This window comes from Arachis hypogaea, chromosome 7 (genome assembly GCF_003086295.3).
Source record: "Arachis hypogaea cultivar Tifrunner chromosome 7, arahy.Tifrunner.gnm2.J5K5, whole genome shotgun sequence".
Classification (NCBI taxonomy): domain Eukaryota; kingdom Viridiplantae; phylum Streptophyta; class Magnoliopsida; order Fabales; family Fabaceae; genus Arachis; species Arachis hypogaea.
Genome location: NC_092042.1, coordinates 55,302,075 through 55,320,833, shown reverse-complemented (window position 1 = coordinate 55,320,833; position 18,759 = coordinate 55,302,075). Strand labels below are relative to the sequence as shown.

Here is an 18,759-nt window from a genome sequence, read left to right as displayed (position 1 = left end):
GCTCAACCTTTGAGGAGGAAATAATTTATCCAAGAAGGCAGTGACCAGCTTATCCCAGGAGTCCAGGCTATCTTTAGGTTGTGAGTCCAACTATGTTCTAGCTCTGTCTCTTACAGCAAAGGGGAAAAGCATGAGCCTGTAGACTTCAGGATCTACTCCATTCGTCTTTACAGTCTCACAAATCTGCAAGAACTCAGTTAAAAACTGGTAAGGATATTCAGATAGAAGTCCATGAAACTTGCAGTTCTGCTGCATTAGAGCAACTAATTGAGGTTTCAACTCAAAATTGTTTGCTCCAATGGCAGGAATTGAGATGCTTCTTCCATCAAATTTGGAAGTTGGTTTAGTGAAATCACCAAGCATCCTCTTTGCATTATTGTTGTTGGGTTCGGCTGCGATCTCCTTTTCTTGTTCAAAAATTTCAAAAAGGTTGTCTCTGGATTGTTGTAATTTAGCTTCTCTTAATTTCCTCTTCAGAGTCCTTTCAGGTTCTAGATCAGCTTCAACAAGAATGCCTTTTTCCTTGTTCCTGCTCATATAGGGAAGAAGAGAACAAGAAAAGAAAGAGGAATCCTCTATGTCACAGTAAAGAGGTTCCTTATTGTTAGTAGAAGAAGAAAGGGAATAAAGAAAGGAGAATGAATAGGTAGGGGCAGTGATTTGAGATGAAGAGAGGTGAAGAGAAGTGTTAGTAGATAAATAAATAAATAGAAGAAGAGGAGAGGGAAGAAATTTTGAAAATAAATTTGAAAAAGTAGTTAGTGATTTTCGAAAATTAAAGATAAGATATAATTAAAGTTAAGATTTAAAACAATTAATTAATTAAAAAGAATTTTTGAAAAAGAATGAGATATTTTCGAAAATTAGAGAGGGAAAAGTAGTTAGGTGGTTTTGAAAAAGATAAGAAACAAACAAAAAGTCAAATAGTTAGTTGAAAAAGATATTAAAATCAAATTTGAAAAGTGATGAGCGGATAGTTTATACGCTTTTTGGCATTGTTTTTAGGTAGTTTTTAGTAAGTTCAAGCTACTTTTAGGGATGTTTTCATTAGTTTTTATGTTAAATTTATATTTCTGGACTTTACTATGAGTTTGTGTGTTTTTCTGAGATTTCAGGTAATTTCTGGCTGAAATTGAGGGACTTGAGCAAAACTCTGAAAAAGGCTGACAAAAGGACTGCTGATGCTGTTGGAATCTGACCTCCCTGCACTCGAAATGGATTTTCTGGAGCTACAGAACTCCAAATGGCGCGCTCTTAACGGCGTTGGAAAGTAGACATCCAGAGCTTTCCAACAATATATAATAGTCCATACTTTATTCGGAAATTGACGACGTAACTTGGCGTTGAACGCCAAGTACATGCTGCTGTCTGGAGTTAAACGCCAAACACGTCATGATCCGGAGTTGAACGCCCAAAACACGTTATAACTTGGCGTTCAACTCCAAGAAAAGCCTCAGCTCGTGGATAGATCAAGCTCAACCCAAACATACACCAAGTGGGCCCCGGAAGTGGATTTATGCATCAATTACTTACTCATGTAAACCCTAGTAGCTAGTTTAGTATAAATAAGACTTTTTACTAGTGTATTAGTCATCTTTTAACCATTCGATCTTTTGATCACCTTCTTGGGGGCTGGCCATTTGGCCATGACTGAACCTTTCACTTATGTATTTTCAACGGTGGAGTTTCTGCACACCATAGATTAAGGGTGTGGAGCTCTGCTGTACCTCAAGTTTCAATACAATTATTATTACTTTCTATTCAATTCTCTTTTATTCTTATTCCAAGATATACATTGCACAACACTTTGATGAATGTGATGATCCGTGACACTCATCATCATTCTCACCTATGAACGCGCGTGATTGACAACCACTTCCGTTCTACTCTAGGCCGGGCGCAAATCTCTTAGATTCCCCAACAGAATCTTCGTGGTATAAGCTAGATAGATGGCGGCATTCATGGGGATCTAGAAAGTCTAACCTTGTCTGTGGTATTCCGAGTAGGATCCTGGGAATCCGGAAAGTCTAACCTTGTCTGTGGTATTCCGAGTAGGATTCTGGTATTGAATGACTGTGACGAGCTTCAAACTCCTGAAGGCTGGGCGTGATGACAAACGCAAAAGAATCAATGGATTCTACTCCAACCTGATTGAGAACCAACAGATGATTAGCCGTGCTGTGACAGAGCATTTGGACCATTTTCATTGAGAGGATGGGATGTAGCTATCAACAAGGGTGATGCCTCCAGACGATTAGCCGTGCAGTGACAGCGGATAGGACCATTTTCCCGAGAGGATTAAAAGTAGCCATTGATGATGGTGATGCCCTACATACAGCTTGCCATGGAAAGGAGTAAGAAGGATTGGATGAGAGCAATAGGAAAGTAGAGATTCGAAAGGATTCTAGCATCTCCACACGCCTATCTGAAATTCCCACTATTGACTTACATAAGTATTTCTATCCCTTTTTATTTTCTTTATCTTTATTTTCTATTTATTCCATTAATCAAATTTAAACCAATAATCCAATTACTTGAATCCGCCTAACTGAGATTTACAAGATGACCATAGCTTGCTTCATACCAACAATCTCTGTGGGATCGACCCTTACTCACGTAAGGTATTACTTGGATGACCCAGTACACTTGCTGGTTAAGTTGAACGGAGTTGTGAGCTTCTCTAACAGTGCCTGGAACTCTTTTATCACAATTTTGTCCACCAAGTTTATGGCGACGTTGCCGGGGATTGTTCGAGTATGGACAACTGACGGTTCATCTTGTTGCTCAGATTAGGTAATTTTCTTTTCAAAAATCTTTTTTCAAAATTTTTCTTTTATTTTCGTTTTTTTTCCAAACTTTATTTTCAAAAAAATTAATAAAAATACAAAAAAATCATAAAATCATAAAAACCAAAAATATTTTGTATTTCTTGTTTGAGTCTTGAGTCAATTTTTAAGTTTGGTGTCAATTGCATGCTTTTTAAAATTTTTTCTTGCATTTTTCGAAAATTCCATGCATTCATAGTGTTCTTCATGATCTTCAAGATGTTCTTGACAAGCCTCCTTGTTTGATCTTGATGTTTTCTTGTTTTGTGTTGTTTGTTGTTTTTCATGTGCATTTTTCGTTTGTTAGAGTCCATGCATTAAAGATTTCTAAGTTTGGTGTCTTGCATGCTTTCTTTGCATCAAAAATTTTTCAAAAATATGTTCTTGATGTTCATCATGATCTTCAAAGTGTTCTTGGTGTTCATCTTGACATTCATAGTGTTCTTGCATGCATCTTGTGTTCTGATCCAAAATTTTCATGTTTTGTGTCATGTTTGTGTTTTTCTCTCTCCTATTAAAAATTCAAAAATCAAAAAAAATATATTTTCCTTATTTCCCTCCAAATTTTCGAAATTTTGGGTTCACTTGGTCAAAAATTTTTAAAAATTAGTTGTTTCTTACAAGTCAAGTCAATATTTCAATTTTAAAAATCTTATTTTTTCAAAATCTTTTTCAAAAATTATATCTTTTTCATTTTTTTCCATTTTTTCGAAAATTCCAAAAATTCTTTTTCAAATTATTTTCAAAATCTTTTCCTTATCATTATATCATATTTTTGAAAACTCACTAACAATTAATGTGATTGATTCAAAAATTTGAAGTTTGTTACTTTCTTGTTAAGAAAGGTTCAATCTTTAAGTTCTAGAATCTTATCTTGTAGTTTCTTGTTAGTGAAGTAAGTAATTTTAAAATTTTGAATTAAATCTTTTTATCTTTTATCTTATCTTTTTCAAAAATTTTATCTTTTTCAAAATATCTTATCTAACTTCTTATCTTCTTATCTTTTTAAAATTTTGATTTTAATTTCTTTTTCAACTAACTCTTTGACTTTTTGTTTATTTCTTATCTTTTTCAAAACCACCTAACTACTTTTTCCTCTCTAATTTTCGAAAATATCTCACCTCTCTTTCAAAAAAAATTCCTTTTGTTCTAAATTTTAATTTTAATCTTATCTTATCTTTAATTTTCGAAAATTACTAATCCCTTTTTCAAAATTATTTTCGAAAGTTCCCCTCTCTTTTCTTACTCTATTTAATTATTTATTTACTAACACTTCTCTTCACCTCTCTTCATCTAAAAATCCGAACCCATTCTTCTTCACTCTTATCCCCTTTCTTCTTCTACTAACATAAAGGAATCTCTATACTATGACATAGAGGATTCCTCTTCTTTTCTTGTTTTCTTCTCTTTCATATGAGCAGGAACAGGGAAAAAGGCACTCTTGTTGAAATTGATTCTGAACCTGAAAGGACTCTGAAAAGGAAACTAAGAGAAACTAAATTACTACAATCCAAAAACAACCTTTCAGAAATTTTCGAACAAGAGAAGGAGATGGCAGCCAAAAATAATAATAATGCAAGGAGAATGCTTGGTGACTTCACAAAGCCAACGTCCAAATTTGATGGAAGAAGCATCTCTATTCCTGCCATTGGAGCCAATAACTTTGAGCTGAAACCTCAGCTAGTTGCCTTAATGCAACAAAACTGCAAGTTTTATGGACTTCCATCTGAAGATCCTTATCAGTTTTTAACTGAGTTCTTGCAGATCTGTGAGACTGTAAAGATGAATGGAGTTGATCCTGAAGTCTACAGACTCATGCTTTTCCCTTTTGCTGTAAGAGACAGAGCTAGAATATGGTTGGATTCACAACCCAAGGATAGCCTGGACTCCTGGGATAAGCTGGTCACTGCCTTCTTGGATAAATTCTTTCCTCCTCAAAAGCTGAGCAAGCTGAGAGTGGATGTTCAGACCTTCAAGTAAAAAGATTGTGAATCCCTCTATGAAGCTTGGGAAAGATACAAGCAGCTGACCAAAAGATGTCCATCTGACATGTTTTCAGAATGGACCATATTAGATATATTCTATTATGGCCTATCTGAATTTTCGAAAATGTCATTGGACCATTCTGCAGGTGGATCTATTCACCTAAAGAAAACGCCTGAAGAGGCTCAAGAACTCATTGACATGGTTGCAAATAACCATTTCATGTACACTTCTGAGAGGAATTCCTACCTCAGAAGAAAGGAGTTCTTGAAATTGATGCTCTGAATGCCATATTGGCTCAGAACAAAGTGTTGACTCAGCAAGTCAACATGATCTCTCAAAGTCTGAATGGATGGCAAAATGCATCCAACAATACTAAAGAGGCAGCTCCTGAAGAAGCTTATGATCCTGAGAACCCTGCAATGGCAGAGGTTAATTACATGGGTGAACCTTATGGAAACACCTATAACTCATCATGGAGAAATCATCCAAATTTCTCATGGAAGGATCAACAAAAGCCTCAACAAGGCTTTAACAATGGTGGACGCAATAGGCTAAGCAATAGCAAGCCTTTTCCATCATCTTCTCAGCAACAGACAGAGAATGCAGAACAAAGCACTTCTAATTTAGCCAATTTAGTCTCTGATCTGTCAAAAACCACTTTCAGTTTCATGAGTGAAACAAGATCCTCCATCAGAAATCTGGAGGCACAAGTAGGCCAGCTGAGTAAGAAAGTCATTGAAACTCCTCCCAGTATTCTCCCAAGCAATACAGAAGAGAATCCAAAAGAAGAGTGCAAGGCCATTGATGTGATCAATGTAGCCGAATGCACAAGGGAGGAGGAGGACGAAAATCCTAGTGAGAAAGACCTCCTGGGACGTCCCTCAAGCAAGAAGGAGTTTCCTATTAAGGATCCACAGAAATCTGAGGCTCATATAGAGACCATAGAGATTCCATTAAATCTCCTTCTGCCATTCATGAGCTCTGAAGACTATTCTTCCTCTGAAGAGGATGAAGATGTGACTGGAGAGCAAGCTGCTCAATATTTAGGAGCTATCATGAAGCTGAATGCCAAGTTGTTTGGTAATGAGACTTGGGAAAGTGAACCTCCCTTGCTCATTAGTGAACTGGATACCTGGATTCAGCAAATTTTACCTCAAAAGAAACAAGATCCTGGCAAGTTTTTGATACCTTGTACCATAGGCACCATGACCTTTGCAAAAGCTCTGTGTGATCTGGGGTCAGGGATAAATCTTATGCCACTCTCTGTAATGGAGAAGCTAGGGATCATTGAGGTACAACCTGCCTTGTTCTCATTACAATTGGCAGATAAGTTATTGAGGCAAGCTTATGGAATAGTGGAGGACGTGTTAGTAAAAGTTGAAGGCCTTTACATCCCTGCTGATTTCATAATCTTAGACACTAGGAAGGAAGAGGATGAATGCATCATCCTTGAAAGACCTTTCCTAGCCACAGCAGAAGCTGTGATAGATGTCAACATAGGTGAATTAGTCCTTCAATTGAATGGGGACTACCTTGTGTTTAATGCACATGGCCATCCCTCTGTGACAAAAGAGAGTAAGCATGAAGAGCTTCTCTCAGTTCAGAGTCAAGAAGAGCCCCCATAGTCAAACTCTAAGTTTGGTGTTGGGAGGCCACAACCAAACTCTAAGTTTGGTGTTAAGACCCCATATCCAAACTCTAAGTTTGGTGTTGGGACTATACAACATTGACCTGATCACCTTTGTGGCTCCATGAGAGCCCACTGTCAAGCTATTGACATTAAAGAAGCGCTTGTTGGGAGGCAACCCAATTTTATTTATCTAATTTTTATTTTATTTTATTTTATTGTTATTTTGTGTTTTATTAGGTACATGATCATGAGGAGTCACGAAAAAATAATAAAAATTAAAAACAAAATCAAAAACAGCAGAAGAAAAAAATCACACCTTGGAGGAAGCACAGACTAGCGTTCAACGCCAGTTAGGAGCATCTGGCTGGCGTTCAACGCCAGAACAGAGCATGAATCTGGCGCTGAACGCCAGAAACAAGCAACATTCTGGCGTTTGAATGCCAGGAATGTGCCTAGAGGAAAAGCTGGCGCTGAACGCCAGTAACAAGCATGAAACTGGCGTTCAACGCCAGAAACATGTTACATATGGGCGTTGAACGCCCAGAATGTGCACCACTCGGCGTTTAAACACCAGAATGGTGTGCAAAGGCATTTTACATGCCTATTTGGTGCAGGGATGGAATTCCTTGACACCTCAGGATCTGTGGACCTCACAGGATCCCCACCTACCTCGCCCTCTCTCCCACCCATTTAGCCGAATACACATATCCCTCCATCTTTTCCATATCTTCTTCTTATTCTTCATCTTTTCTTTCTTCTCTTGCTCGAGGGCGAGCAATTTCCTAAGTTTGGTGTGGTAAAAGCATAGCTTTTTGTTTTTCCATAACCATTGATGGCACCTAAGGCCAGAGAAACCTCAAAAAAAAAAGAAGAAGAGAAAAAAAGGGAAGACAAAAGCTTCCACCTCTGAGTCATGGGAGATGGAAAGACTCATGTAAAAGGGTTTATAGCTCAGTGGTAGAACATTTGACTGCAAATCAAGAGATCCTTGAGATACCTCAGGGGATAAATTGTCCTCCACACAATTATTGGGAGCAACTAAGGATAGGAACACCAAAATTACTATGGAGGAGCAACAAAGGCAAGGAAGGGACATAGAAGAGCTTAAGGACATTGTTGGTCCTTCAAGAAGAAGACGCCACTAAGGTGGATTCATTCCTTGTTCTTATTTCTTTCTGCTTTTCGGTTTTTATGTTGTATGTTTATCTATGTTTTGTGTCTCTACTTCATGATCATTAGTAGTTAGTAACTATGTCTTAAAGTTATGAATAATTCCATTAATCCTCCACCTCTCTTAAATGAAAAATGTTTTAATTCAAAAGAACAAGAAGTACATGAAATTCGAATTCATCCTTGAATTTAATTTAATTATATTGATGTGGTGACAATACTTTTTTCATTCTGAATGAATGATTGAACAGTGCATATTTTTGATCTTGTTGTTTATGAATGTTAAAACTGTTGGCTCTTGAAAGAATGATGAACAAAGAGAAATGTTATTGATGATCTGAAAAATCATGAAATTGATTCTTGAAGCAAGAAAAAGCAGTGAAAAACAAAAGCTTGCAAAAACAAAAAAAAACAAAAGTGGCGAAAAAAATAGAAAGAAAAAAGAAAAAGCAAGCAGAAAAAGCCAATAGCGCTTAAAATCAAAAGGCAAGGGTAAAAAGGATCCAAGGCTTTGAGCATCAATGGATAGGAGGGCCCAAGGAAATAAAATTCAGGCCTAAGCGGCTAAATCAAGCTGTCCCTAACCATGTGCTTGTGGCATGCAGGTCCAAGTGAAAAGCTTGAGACTGAGTGGTTAAAGTCGTGATCCAAAGCAAAAAGAGTGTGCTTAAGAGCTCTGGACACCTCTAACTGGAGACTCTAGCAAAGCTGAGTCACAATCTGAAAAGGTTCACCTAGTCATGTGTCTGTGGCATTTATGTATCTGGTGGTAATACTGGAAAACAAAATGCTTAGGGCCACGGCCAAGACTCATAAGTAGCTGGGTTCAAGAATCAACATGCTTAACTAGGAAAGTCAATAACACTATCCAAAATTCTAAGTTCCTAGAGAAGCCAATCATTCTAAACTTCAAAGGAAAAAGTGAGATGCTAAAACTGTTCAGAAGCAAAAAGCTACAAGTCCCGCTCATCTAAGTAGAATTAATATTCATTGATATTTTGGAATTTATAGTATATTCTCTTCTTTTTATCCTATTTGATTTTCAGTTGCTTGGGGACAAGCAACAATTTAAGTTTGGTGTTGTGATGAGCGGATAGTTTATACGCTTTTTGACATTGTTTTTAGGTAGTTTTTAGTAAGTTCAATCTACTTTTAGGGATGTTTTCATTAGTTTTTATGTTAAATTTATATTTCTGGACTTTACTATGAGTTTGTGTGTTTTTCTGAGATTTCAGGTAATTTCTGGCTGAAATTGAGGGATTTGAGCAAAACTCTGAAAAAGGCTGACAAAAGGACTGCTGATGTTGTTGGAATCTGACCTCCCTGCACTCGAAATGAATTTTCTGGAGCTACAGAACTTCAAATGGCGCGCTCTCAACGGCGTTGGAAAGTAGACATCCAGAGCTTTCCAGCAATATATAATAGTTCATACTTTATTCGGAAATTGACGACGTAACCTGGCGTTGAACGGAGTTGTGAGCTTCTCTAACAGTGCCTGGAACTCTTTTATCACAATTTCGTCCACCAAAAAGATAGGAAGATAAGAAGTTAGATAAGATATTTTGAAATTAAACTTTTTTTGAAAAAGATAAAATTTTGAAAAAGATATGATATAAAAGATAAGATAAGATATATTTAATTTTTAAAATTAAAATTAATTACTTGACTAACAAGAAATTAAAAGATAAGATTCTAGAATTTAAAGATTGAACCTTTCTTAACAAGAAAGTAACAAACTTCAAATTTTTGAATCAATCATATTAATTGTTAGCATAATTTTCGAAAATTTGAAATAAAATTAAGAAAAAAAATTTTGAAAAATAATTTTCAAAATTTTCGAAAAAATAGAAAGAAATGAAAAAGATATGATTTGTGAAAAAGATTTTGAAAAGATAAGATTTTTAAAATTGAAAATTTGACTTGACTTACAAGAAATAACTAATTTTAAAAATTTTTTGACTAAGTCAACTCAAATTTTCGAAATTTTGGAGAGAAATAAGGAAAAGATTTTTTTATTTTTGATTTTTTAATGATGAGAGAGAAAAACACAAAAGTGACCCAAAACATGAAAATTTTGGATCAAAACACAAAATGCATGCAAGAACACTATAAATGTCAAGATGAACACCAAGAACACTTTGAAGATCATGATGAACATTAAGAACATATTTTTGAAAAATTTTTTTATGCAAAGAAAACATGCAAGACACCAAACTTAGAAATCTTTAATGCATGGACTCTAACAAACGAAAATTGCATATGAAAAACAACAAACAACACAAAGCAAGAAAACATCAAGATCAAACAAGAAGACTTGTCAAGAACAACTTGAAGATCATGAAGAACACCATGAATGCATGAATTTTCGAAAAATGCAAGAAATATATTTTTAAAACATGCAATTGACACCAAACTTAAAAACTGACTCAAGACTCAAACAAGAACACAAAATATTTTTGATTTTTATGATTTTATGAATTTTTTGTATTTTTTATTATTTTTTCGAAAATATTCTTTAGAAAAACGAAAAAGAGAAAATATTTTTTGAAAGATTTTTGAAAACTTTTTTGAAAAGAAAATAAAAAGAAAATTACCTAATCTGAGCAACAAGATGAACCGTCAGTTGTCCATACTCGAACAATCCCCAGCAACTGCGCCGAAAACTTGGTGGACAAAATTGTGATTCGTACTCTTTATTGTTGTATGGAATTAATTCCCCGATAATGGCTCCAGAAACTTGGTGCTCAATATCATGGTGTCTAAAATTTAATTCACAACTTCGCACAACTAACCAGCAAGTGTACTGGGTCGTCCAAGTAATAAACCTTACGTGAGTAAGGGTCGATCCCACAGAGATTGTTGGTATGAAGCAAGCTATGGTCATCTTGTAAATCTCAGTCAGGAAGATAATAATTGATTATGGATTATTGGTTTAAATATGATTAATAAAAACAAACAGAAAGTAAAGATAAAGTTACTCATGTACTCCAATGGTGGAAATTTCAGATAGGTGCATGGAGATGCTGTGTTCCTTCTGAATCTCTGCTTTCCTACTGCTTTCATCTAATCCTTCTTACTCCTTTTCATGGCAAGCTGTATGTAGGGCATCACCGTTGTCAATGGCTACATCCCATCCTCTCAGTGAAAATGGTCCAAATGCTCTGTCACAGTACGGCTAATCATCTGTCGGTTCTCGATCATGTTGGAATAGAATCCCTTGATTCTTTTGCGTTTGTCATCACGCCCAGCAATCGCGAGTTTGAAGCTCGTCACAGTCATTCAATCCCGGAATCCTACTCGGAATGCCACAAACAAGGTTTAGACTTTCCAGATTCTCATGAATGCCGCCATCAATTCTAGCTTATACCACGAAGATTCTGATTAAGGAATCCAAGAGATATGCGCCCGGCCTAAGGTAGAACGGAAGTGGTTGTCAGTCACACGCGTTCATAGGTGAGAATGATGATGAGTGTCATGGATCATCACATTCATCATGTTGAAGTGCAACAAATATCTTAGAACAGGAATAAATGGAATTGAATAGGAAATAGTAGTAATTGCATTAAAACTTGAGGTACAGCAGAGCTCCACACCCTTAATTTATGGTGTGTAGAAACTCCACGGTTGAAAATACATAAGTGATGAAGGTTCAGGCATGGCCGAGAGGCCAGCCCCCAAGGTCTAAGAACTAGACGTCCAGAGATTGCTAATACACTAGTAAAAAGTCCTATTTATAATAAACTAGCTGCTAGGGTTTACAAAAGTAAGTAATTGATGCATAAATCCACTTTTGGGGCCTACTTGGTGTATGTTTGGGCTGAGCTTGAATGTTACACGAGCTGAGGCTTATCTTGGAGTTGAACGCCAAGTTGTAACGTGTTTTGGGCGTTCAACTCTGGTTCGTGACGTGTTTCTGGCGTTTGACTCCAGAATGCAGCATGGAACTGGCGTTGAGCGCCAGTTTACGTCATCTAATCTCAAACAAAGTATGGACTATTATATATTGCTGGAAAGCTCTGGATGTCTAATTTCCAAAATCGTTGAGAGCACGTCATTTAGAGTTCTGTAGCTCCAGAAAATCTATTTCGAGTGCAGGGAGGTCAGATTCCAACAGCATCAGCAGTCCTTTGTCAGCCTTCTTATCAGAGTTTTGCTCAGGTCCCTCAATTTCAGCCAGAAAATACCTGAAATCACAGAAAAATACACAAACTCATAGTAAAGTCTAGAAATATTAATTTAGCATTAAAACTAATGAAAACATCCCTAAAAGTAGCTTGAACCTATTAAAAACTACCTAAAAACAATGCCAAAAAGCGTATAAATTATCCGCTCATCATCTAGAAAACTTGTAAGATTTTTATTAAGAAAGAAAAAGGTTTTGGATTTTGGATAATTATTTGATTTTTCTTTTAAAAAGTTTTGGATTTTGAATGTTAAACCATTGGTTTTTGAAAAGGTACATAAGACGAGCAACGATCACTAACGATCACTGTATTTGAAAACAATTTCCTTTTAGATATCTTGTTATGGAAATTCTTTAATCCTATACTAAGAATCCTGCAAAGGATGATGTTCTCACCCCTACAGATTTTTCTTTTCAGGATATGGGCGAAAAAATTTATGAAGAATTTATTTCGTTTCTGTTTATACGATATTTTGTATTATCTTAGTTATTATTTTTCCTTGCCTTTATCCTTATAATTTTTGTAAGAGGGATAGGAGTTGTGGTATGTAATGCTTGTAAGTTATTATATTATGTATATGTATAAATTTAACTGTTGTATCTGGTTTGTATGTATGTATGTTTTTAAGTTGAAAAGTAATTTTTGGTTTCTTATTCGAAAAGGAAAAATTTATACGGTTTTGAGTCTTTAAAAAAACACTCCTATCTTAGTATTAAATATATTTATGGAAGCCGTTGTAATATCCACGCTATCAGAGTGGCGCAGTGATGAGCGGATAATTTATACGCTTTTCGGCATTGTTTTTAGTATATTTTTAGTATGTTTTAGTTAGTTTTTATTATATTTTTATTAGTTTTTATTTAAAATTCACTTTTCTGGACTTTACTATGAGTTTGTGTATTTTTCTGTGATTTCAGGTATTTTCTGGCTGAAATTGAGGAACCTGAGCAAAAATCTGATTCAGAGGCTAAAAAGGACTACAGATGTTGTTGATTCTGACCTCCCTGCACTCGAAGTGAATTTTCTGGAGTTACAGAAGCACAATTGGCGCACTCTCAACTGCGTTGGAAAGTAGACATCCTGGGCTTTCTAGAAATATATAAAAGTCCATACTTTGCCCGATATTTGATGGCCCAAACAGGCGTTCCAAGTCAGCTCAAGAATTCTGGCGTAAAATGCCGGAACTGGCATAAGAATGGGAGTTAAACGCCCAAACTGGCACAAAAGCTGGCGTTTAACTCCAAGAAAAGTCTCTACACATGAAAGCCTCAATGCTCAACCCAAGCACACACCAAGTGGGCCAGGAAGTGGATTTTTATGTCATTTACTCATTTTTTGTAAATCCTAAGCTACTAGTATCTACAAATAGGACCTTTTACTATTGTATTTGACATCCTGGAATCTTTTGATCACATTTTTATGATTGAACCCTCTTTGGGAGGCTGGCCATTCGGCCATGCCTAGACCTTGTTCTTATGTATTTTCAACGGTGGAGTTTCTACACACCATAGATTAAGGTGTGGAGCTCTGCTGTACCTCGAGTATTAATGCAATTACTATTGTTCTTCTATTCAATTTGGCTTATTCTTATTCTAAGATATCACTTGTTCCTCAACTTGATGAATGTGATGATCCGTGACACTCATCATCATTCTCACCTATGAACGTGTGCCTGACAACCACTTCCGTTCTACCTTAGATTGAGTGGATATCTCTTGGATCCCTTAATCGGAATCTTCGTGGTATAAGCTAGAATTGATGGCGGCATTCAAGAGAATCCGGAAGGTCTAAACCTTGTCTGTGATATTCTGAGTAGGATTCAAGGATTGGATGACTGTGACGAGCTTCAAACTCGCGATTGTGGGGCGATAGTGACAGACGCAAAAGAATCACTGGATTCTATTTCGACATGATCGAGAACCGACAGATGAATAGCCGTGCTGTGACAGAGTGCGTTGAACATTTTCACTGAGAGGACGGGACTGTAGCCATTGACAACGGTGATGCCCAACATATAGCTTGCCATGGAAAGGAGTAAGAAGGATTGGATGAAGACAGTAGGAAAGCAGAGAGAAGGAAGGGACAAAGCATCTCCATACCCTTATCTGAAATTCTCACCAATGAATTACATAAGTATCTCTATCCTTATTTTATGTTTTATGTTATCCTCCATAACCATTTGAATCCGCCTGACTAAGATTTACAAGATGACCATAGCTTGCTTCATACCAACAATCTCCGTGGGATCGACCCTTACTCGCGTAAGGTCTATTACTTGGACGACCCAGTGCACTTGCTGGTTAGTTGTGCGAAGTTGTGATAAAGAGTTGAGATTGCAATTGAGCGTACCATGTTGATGGCGCCATTGATGATCACAATTTCGTGCACCAAGTTTTTGGCGCCGTTGTTGGGGATTGTTTGAGTTTGGACAACTGACGGTTCATCTTGTTGCTTAAATTAGGTATTTTTCTTCAGAATTTTTAAGAATGAATTCTAGATTTTCAAGGTGATGTTCTTATCATCACCAAAGCTGATTGATTCTCATCAATTTAGCTCTTGAATGCAATGTCCTGCTGAAACTTGGCTAGCCATGTCTAATTTCTTTAGACTAAAGCTTTAGACTAACATTGCATGATTCCTGGAATTCTTATTAAAAATTTTGAATCTCTTTATTTTCTTTTCCATATAATTTTTGAAAAATCCAAAAAAAATTATAAAATTATAAAATCAAAAATATTTTTATGTTTCTTGTTTGAGTCTAGTGTCTCATTTTAAGTTTGGTGTCAATTGCATGCTTCTGTTCTTCTTGCATTTTTCATGTGTCTTCATTGATCTTCAAGTTGTTCTTGATGATTTACTTGCTTTGATCTTTAAATTCTCTTGTTTTGTGTGTTTTGTTGTTTCTTATATGCATTCTCAATTTGTTAGTGTCAGTAGTATACAAACTTCTAAGTTTGGTGTCTTGCATGCATTGTCTATTTGATCTTAGTTGCATTTTGATTATTCCTCATCATTAAAAATTCAAAAAAAATTTCAATTTGTGTCTTTTCAAGTCAATAATACAGAGAATTGAAGATTCAGAACATTCAGCAGAGGAATCACACAGAAAAAGCTGGACGTTCAAAATGCCTAGTGAGGAAGGAAAACTGGCGTTTAAACGCCAGCCAAGGTGCCTGGCTGGGCGTTTAACGCCCAAAAGGTTAAAGTTTTGGGCGTTTAACGCCAGGATGGCACAAGAGGGAAGATTTTGTTTTTAATGCAAATTTTTTCAAGTTTTCATAATTTTTCAAAATCAAATCTTTTTCAAATCATATCTTTTCAATCATATATTTTCAAAATCAATTTCTTTCCATTTTTCAAAAATACTTGCTAACAATTAATGATTTGATTCAACATTTCAAGTATGTTGCCTTATCTGTTGAGAAAGGTTTAACGTTTGAATCATATCTTTTCTTGTTAGCCAAGTCATTAATTTTAAAAATCAAATCTTTTTAAATTATTTTTCAATCATATCTTTTCAATCATATCTTTTTAAAACCATAACTTTTCAATCATATCTTTTTAATCACATCTTTTTCAAAATAGTTTTCAATCATATCTTTTTGATTTCTAATTTCAAAATCTTTTTCAAAAATCACTTTATTTCTTTCCCAACTTTAATTTTCGAAAATCATTCTTCAGTTTTTTCAAAATTTCTTTTAATTAATTCACTTTAATTTTCTAAAACTTCTTTCTCTCTTTTCACATCCTTCTATTTATGGACTAACACTCCTCTACTATCAACAATTCGAACTCCATCTCTCTTGATAATTTCGAATTCTTCTACCTTCTCCTTCTATTCTTCTTTTCCTCTGACACCTCAAGGAATCTCTATACTGTGACATAGAGGATTCCATATTTTCTTGTTCTTTTCTCTCTTATATGAGCAGGAACAAAGACAAAGGCATTCTTGTTGAGGCTGACCCTAAACCTGAAAGGACCTTGAAGCGAAAGCTAAGAGAAGCTAAAGCGCTATTCTCTGTATAGGACCTAACAGAAATCTTCAAAGAAGAAGACATGACAGCCGAAAACAACAACAATGCAAACAATGCAAGGAAGGTGCTGGGTGACTTTACTGCACCTACTCCCGATTTTTATGGGAGAAGCATCTCTATCCCTGCCATTGGAGCAAACAACTTTGAGCTTAAGCCTCAATTAGTTTCTCTAATGCAACAGAATTGCAAGTTTCATGGACTTCCATTGGAAGATCCTCATCAGTTTTTAGCTGAGTTCTTACAAATCTGTGACACTGTCAAGACCAATGGGGTTGACCCTGAGGTCTACAGACGTATGCTATTCCCTTTTGTTGTAAGAGACAGAGCTAGGATATGGTTGGACTCACAACCTAAAGAAAGCCTGAACTCTTGGGAAAAGCTAGTCAATGCCTTCTTGGCAAAGTTCTTTCTACCTCAAAAATTGAGTAAGCTTAGAGTGGAAGTCCAAACCTTCAGACAGAAGGAAGGTGAATCCCTCTATGAAGCTTGGGAAAGATACAAACAATTGATCAGAAAGTGTCCTTCTGACATGCTTTCTGAATGGAGCATCATAGGTATCTTCTATGATGGTCTGTCTGAACTGTCTAAGATATCATTGGATAGCTCTGCTGGAGGATCTCTTCATCTGAAGAAGACGCCTGCAGAAGCTCAAGAACTCATTAAAATGGTTGCAAATAACCAATTCATGTACACTTCTGAAAGGAATCCTGTGAACAATGGGACGAATCAGAAGAACGGAGTTCTTGAGATTGATACTCTGAATGCCATATTGGCTCAGAACAAAATATTGACTCAGCAAGTCAATATGATTTCTCAAAGTCTGTCTGGAATGCAAGCTACACCAGGCAGTACTAAGGACGCTTCATCTGAAGAAGAAGCTTATGATCTTGAGAATCCATCGATGAAAGAGGTGAATTACATGGGAGAATCCTATGGAAATACCTATAATCCTTCATGGAGAAATCATCCAAATCTCTCATGGAAGGATCAACAGAGACCTCAACAAGATTTCAACAACAATAATGGTGGAAGAAATAGGTTTAGCAATGGCAAGCCTTTTCCATCATCTTCTCAGCAACAGACAGAGAATTCTAAGCAGAGCCACTCTGACTTAGCAACCATGGTCTCTGATCTAATCAAAACCACTCAAAGTTTCATGACTGAAACAAGGTCCTCCATTAGAAACTTGGAGGCACAAGTGGGTCAGCTGAGTAAGAAAGTTACTGAACTCCCTCCTAGCACTCTCCCAAGCAATACAGAAGAGAATCCAAAAGGAGAGTGTAAGGCCATCAACATGGCCGAATTTGGAGAGGAGGAAGAGGCAGTGATCGCCACTGAGGAAGACCTCAATGGACATCCACTGGCCTCCAATAAGTTTCCCAATGAGGAATCATGGGAATCTGAGGCTCACACTAAGACCATAGAGATTCCATTGGATTTACTTCTGCCATTCATGAGCTCTGATGAGTATTCTTCATCTGAAAGGACGAAGATGTCACTGAAGAGCAAGTTGCTAAGTACCTTGGAGCAATCATAAAACTAAATGACAAGTTATTTGGTAATGAGACTTGGGAGGATGAACCCCCTTTACTCACCAAAGAACTGGATGACTTGACTAGGCAGAGATTACCTCAAAAGAGACAGGACCCTGGGAAGTTCTCAATACCTTGTACAGTAGGCACCATGACCTTCAAGAAGGCTCTGTGTGACCTAGGGTCAAGCATAAACCTCATGTCTCTCTCTGTAATGGAGAAGCTAGGGATCTTTGAGGTACAAGCTGCAAGAATCTCACTAGAGATGGCAGACAATTCAAGAAAACAAGCTTATGGACTTGTAGAGGATGTTCTGGTAAAGATTGAAGACCATTACATCCCTGCTGATTTTATAGTCCTAGAGACTGGGAAGTGCATGGATGAATCCATCATCCTTGGCAGACCCTTCCTAGCCACAGCAAAGGCTGTGATTGATGTTGACAGAGAAGAATTGATCATTCAAGTGAATGAAGAATCCCTTATGTTTAAGGCTCAAGGATATCCCTCTGTAACCATAGAGAGGAAACATGAAGAGCTTCTCTCAAAACAGAGTCAAACAGAGCCCCCACAGTCAAACTCTAAGTTTGGTGTTGGGAGGCCACAACCAAATTCTAAGTTTGGTGTTGAACCCCCACATTCAAACTCTAAGTTTGGTGTTGGGAGGTTTTAACATTGCTCTGAGTATCTGTAAGGCTCCATGAGAGCCCACTGTCAAGATACTGACGTTAAAGAAGCGCTTGTTGGGAGGCAACCCAATGTTATATTTATCTATTTTCCATTGTTATTTTATGTTTTCTACAGGTTAATGATCATGGGAAGTCACAAAATCAATTGAAAAGGCAAAAATAGAATGAAAAACAGAAAGAAAAATAGCACAGCCTGGAGGAAAATTTGCTGGCGTTTAAACACCAGTGAAGATAGCAAACTGGGCGTTTAACGCCCAGTCTGGTACCACTCTGGGCGTTTAACGCCAGAAAGGAGCACCAGACTGGCGTTTAACGCCAGGAATGGGCAAGAAGCTGGCGTTAAACTCTAGAAATGGGCACCAACCCGGCGTTTAACGCCAGGATTGGCAGAAGGAGCATTTTTGCTCGCCACTTGGTGCAGGGATGAGTTATCCTTGACACCTCAGAATTTGTGGACCCCACAGAATCCCCACAAACCCCACCACTCTCTCTCTTCTTCACCCATTCACCAATCACCTCAATACCTCTTCCCCAAAACCCCTCACCTATCAAATCCCACCATTCTCTTCACCACTCACATCCATCCTTCATAAAACCCCACCTACCTCACCATCCAAATTCAAACCACTTACCCTCCCAAATCCACCCATAATGGCCAAACCCTACCCCTCTCTCCACCCCTATATAAACCCATCTTCACTCCTTCATTTTC

General features: G+C 36.9%; 1 non-coding gene across 1 annotated transcript; it reads right to left on the bottom strand.

Moving 5' to 3' along the window:
- Positions 1-16,256: 16,256 nt before the first annotated feature.
- LOC112704691 (small nucleolar RNA R71) lies at positions 16,257-16,364 on the bottom strand. Its single transcript, XR_003155302.1, has one exon. It is a non-coding gene; the product is annotated as a small nucleolar RNA R71 (small nucleolar RNA).
- Between the last annotated feature and the right edge of the window lie 2,395 nt (positions 16,365-18,759).